We start from the raw sequence: 5498 nt of genomic DNA, 5'->3' as shown, positions 1-5498 counted from the left end.
TGTCTATCGACCGCGATCTTTTTACGCTTAGGAGAATCGGGCTCAGATAGCATACGGCTAGTGAGCTGCGACTCAAGCGCCACAAGCAGATCCGTATTTTTACGGCTGTTCCGGATTAATTCCGTTACAGTGCTTTTTGTAAGCCGCCTTATAGAGAGTGCCTGGGTTTCATAAGCAATGCATTCATCACAATAGTAGCGCAAGCCACTTCTCATGTCGATTGCATCGCGTACCAGGCCCGAATAGCCAAGGCATTTTGCATGAAAAATATTCTCACACGAATGGCACGGAATGCTCTGTTGTCCAGCCGAAATTAACGACTTGCATTTCTTTAAATTGCAGACAGCCATTATCGCGATATTCCGAACCACAGTGCCAAGAGAATAAAGCTACGCAAGTAAAAGAGAGAGTTAGAGAGCGGGAGAGAATGAGCGGGAGTAAGTAAGCTGGGGGAGCGTAAGTTTTAGATGTTCCAAAAACAAAGTTATAAGCGGGAGTGCGGGAGAGCGGGTAACTACCGTTTAGACACTTACCGCTCCAAACAGCGTTTGGAAGAAAAGAAGAAGGCAATTAGAAAAAAACTATAACAACAAACACTGCACAGAGATTAGACGTGCAAATTAATTTTGTTAATTTAAACACAAAACAATCACTATGCACTCGCGAAGCGAACGGATGTTGTTAGGGACATAAAAAGTTATATAGACGTATGAAAATATGAATTAAACCCCGATGGTTTATGGACAAAAAGAACAAAAATTCGGAGCGCAAGACAAAAACACGACCGTTCACTGAAAGTTCTCTTGTCCTAAACTCTTTTTTCTGTGAATGTGTTCCTTATAGTTTTCCTCCTAAGTTAGACAGGCCTCCTTGGTTTACCAATGAGTTGCAAAGACTTAGAAACCTTAAAACAAACTTCTATAAAAAGTACAAAAAGTCGGGTAGGCCATCCGATTTTTCAAGATAAGGCTCGTACTAATTGTAATGTACTTAACAGTCATTGCTATTCCATGTATTTGAACCGATGTAAATTTGAATTTTCAAAGGATCCAAGGCAGTTTTATGACTTTGTTAATTCTAAGCGAATTTTCAGCATTGCCATTATCGGTACGATTAAACTCTATTGAGGCATCTAGGGATCCCAAAATTGCAGATTTAGTTACTGAGTTCTTCCAATCTACTTATAGTTCTGTTTCTTGGTCTAATTCTAGCTACCCTAATCCTTTAAATAGGTAAAATTGTATTTATACCCGTTACTCGTAGAGTAAAAGGGTATACTAGATTCGTCGGGAAGTATGTAACAGGCAGAAGGAAGCGTTTCCGAACCCATAAAGTATATATATTCTTGATCAGGATCACTAGCCGAGTCGATCTAACCATGTCCGTCTGTCCGTCTGTCCGTCTGTCTGTCCGAATGAACGCTGAGATCTCGGAAACTATGGGAGCTACGCTATTGAGACTTGGCGTGCAGATTCCTGAGCTTCTTACGCAGCGCAAGTTTGTGCCACGCCCATTCTAACGCCCACAAACCGCCCAAAACTGTGGCTCCTACAGTTTTGATGCTAGAATAAATGAAATGTAATGTTTTCATCAATACCTATCGATTAACCCAAAAAAAGTTTGCCACGCCCACCCTAACGCCCATAAGCCACCCACAAACTTCAAGAAATCGTAAATATGAACGTGTATATCTCGGAAACTATCAAAGATAGAGAATTGGGATTTCAGATTTAGATTCCGTAGCCTTATACGCAGCGCAAGTTTATTACGCGAATATGCCACGCCCACTCTAACGCCCACAAGCCGCGAAAACCTGTGACGCCCACAATTTTTTTGCTAGATAAAAAATTTTAACTGAAATGTGTTGGTCTCGTCAATACCTATCGATTGGTTCAAAACTATATATGGTCCAGAACTATAGAGGAATCTCCAAAATGTCTGCAGTTCCTTAAACATTACTACCTCTCATTTGCAACATTTGTGCTCCTTTTTATTATCACCGTGTCAACATAGTTTTGTTAAGCGAAGTTCGACAACCACTAACCTGCTTGAATTAACATCTTTTGTAATAGATGGGGTTAACAACAAATTGCAGACAGACGTTGTATATACAGATTTTAGTAAACCCTTTGTCTCTGTAAGCCACTCTCTTCTTTTATTTAAATAAGATCAGCTCGGGCTTCCGAATAATCTGTTAACTTGGATTTCAAGTGAATGAATGGTAGATCTCAGAGGGTTATATTCAAAAACGCTGATTCCAAGATGATCAACGTGATATCTGGAGTGCCTCAGGGCAGTCATCTAGGCCCTTTGCTGTTTACTTTGTTTTTAAATGATCTTCTCTCTGTAGTATCTCACTCTCGTGTACTAATGTATGCTGATGATGTTAAGCTTTGATGTTAATAGATTCCAGGAATGGTGTCAGTACAACCTTTTGAACTTAAACTATCTTATATGCAGCGTTATGACTTTCTAAAGGGGTACACCAACGTTCATAGCTTACTCTCTTCAGAACATGTCCCTGGACCGAATATATTCAGTTAATGATTTAATCCCATTTGAATCCCACATAACCTCTACTGTTAATAAAATTTTGAGTGTTATTGGGTTTATAAAGCGTTGGTCTAAAGAACTACCACAAAATTATTATTTACATCCCTTGTCCGTCCTAACTTAGAATACTGTTCGTCGGTTTGGAGTCCACAGTATAACGTGAACATTGACCGTATAGAGTCCGTACAGAAATAATTTCTTTTTTTTGCCTTACTTGGTTTGAACTGGGATCAAAACGTTAGGTTCTTACTCGAGTAGATTGCTATTAATTAGAACTATGCTTGGTACTATTTATACCCGTTACTCGTAGAGAAAAAGGGTATACTGGATTCGTCGGAAAGTATGTAACAGGCAGAAGGAAGCGTTTCCGACCCCATAAAGTATATATATTCTTGATCAGGATCACTAGCCGAGTCGATCTAGCCATGTCCGTCTGTCCGTCTTTCTGTACGTCCGGATGAACGCTGAGATCTCAGAAACTATAAGAGCTGGGCTATTGAGATTTGGCGTGCAGATTCCTGAGCTTCTTAGGCAGCGCAAGTTTGTTTCAGCAGAGTGCCACGCCCACTCTAACGCCCACAAACCGCCCAATTTTTATGCTAGATAAAAAAAAAACTGAAATGTAATGGTCTCGTCAATCGATTGACCCAATAAAAGTTTGCCACGTAGTGGATTATCCCTTCATGCTAAAGTAAGGCTCTTCAAAGCCATTGTTCTCCCGACCCTTAATCGGGGAACATGCTGGGGCACCACTTGCGACACGTCGATAAGAAGAGTACAAACTTGCATCACAAAGGCCCTACGGAGGATGCCTGGGGTGAAGTAGCACCATTATGTCGAAAATGGCGTTTTATTTCGTGACACGAGAGTACCAACCGTTACTGAGATGATAACACAATTCTCAAATTTCTACAGGGATCGCAAACTGGTGCACTCAAACCGCCTGGCCAGACGTCTTGCCACACCACTTTGTCGACGTCATCTCCGCAGACGACACCCTGCAGACCTGCAGATTTAGAACATGTCCCACTGTCGCTTCACCCACCCGCTGATTTCGTCATTTTTTTTGCTTAAACAGCATTCAACATGAAAACAAGAACCTTACTTGTGAGGAATGTTACTAAACTAAGTGCCTACATAGGCTTATATAAAAAAAAGATTTTTCAATTGGGACAAGCTAGATATCTTCTACAACCGTCTGTAAAGTCACATCTGAGTGACTTTCAAAGTGACTTCGGCAACACTTTGGCGTTGTCGCAATCGGATCGCGGAAGCGGCTCCCATCCGGAAAAATGTGCCACTTCGGCTGCACTTCTCGTAGTCACTTCGGCGACACTTCCAGAAGTCATTTTGGCGACAATTTTCAAAGTCACTTCTGCGTTACTTCTGGAAGGGTCGCCGGAGTGACTTCGAGAAGTGTCGCCTGTTCAGGCCCATTGTCCGGCGAATCTGGACCACGGCACCGCTCTCTCGCTCTCCCACTCTGTTCCCATCTCCCCTCCGTGGAGTCTCCACTGCGCATTGGATCGCGGAACTTTTTTTTGACTTAAGAAGTACGATTCTGTCACACATCTGAATAAACCGCGGCCGCTCCCCCGACTCTATTTTACAAATTTAAATTGTGTTAATTCTTTCGGTCAACGGGGTACTTCGCGAGACGAGTGTTTTCTCCCCTGCAGCACAGAAGCAGTCCGCCGCACCCGACGTACGCCATCTGCACCAGCAGCAATCCGCCGCACCCGCCGAGGCCCAGCGCAGCAGCCCGCCTCCGCCTCCCACGCCATCTACCAGCGCCAGCGTTCATCCGCTACCCCCTCTGCGTTCAGTTTGGTCCTTCGAGCCGGATCTTGAAACAAAATAAGTAAAGCTTTTTCATCTTATTAATTGCCGGTCTGCATTCAGCCACTCGAAAGTATAATTCGGTTGACTTTCTGTACGAATTGCGCAAAATCCAAGTCCGATTAAATCCGACAACGGCAATTAATAAATTACTTCGAAATTTTTTCTTCTATTTTTCTTTTGCTACGTGCGGCCATATTGCCCATTTTTCCGACTCCATTTTTTATTGCATTTGAAATTGCATTTAATAAAATCGAGAAAGAAAAAATGCAAGCATAAAAAAAATATGCCAAGCATACAGTGAGAATTATTTAATTTAAAGTGTTCTTCCATTTCAGGCCCCCAAAACATTTTAAGATTTTCTCACTGTATATCTGCAGCCGCTAAAATACTTATTTAATACATATACATACATACCTACATACACATCAACATCCATACATACTATATATATCTACATACATATCTACATACATACACATATCTCTTAATTTCCAATCATCTTGTTCCCACTAATTAAAGTTTTCCGTCGGTCATCCGGTTAAATATATTAAAATAAAAATTACACCAACCGACGTGATAACCTCTTTTTGGTCAGTGTGTTTTATTTATACAACCACCAAATCATTTTGTAATTATTTTTGGGTACTTGGTATATATTTCGTTGAATTTATTAAAAGCAAAATAATACAAGCGCTTCACCAAACAAATAACATCCTCCGTTCCACATCTGATATATTTATTATAATATATTTGGTATTTTTTCTTCACTCAGAAATTTACATAAAAGCAAAGAATACCAGTACTCCACTGAAACTAAAAAACAAACAAATAGCATCCTCCGTGCAACGGCTGATTGGTATATATTTGGTATTATTTTTTATTCAGAAATTTAAAAAAAAGCAAAGAATACCAGTACTCCACTGATACTAAGTAACAAACAAATAGCGTCCTTCGTTTAACACCTGGTTGGTATATATTTTCTATTTTTCTTCACTCACAGGCTTAAACTAAGGCTAAAATATACTATTACTCCATGGGGGACTATAATACATAAATAATACACATTTGGTATTTATCCCCCTCGAATCCTTTCAAAGGCAAAA

This window comes from Drosophila suzukii, unplaced genomic scaffold, assembly GCF_043229965.1.
Source record: "Drosophila suzukii unplaced genomic scaffold, CBGP_Dsuzu_IsoJpt1.0 scf_5, whole genome shotgun sequence".
Lineage (NCBI taxonomy): Eukaryota > Metazoa > Arthropoda > Insecta > Diptera > Drosophilidae > Drosophila > Drosophila suzukii.
This window is presented reverse-complemented; position numbering follows the sequence as displayed.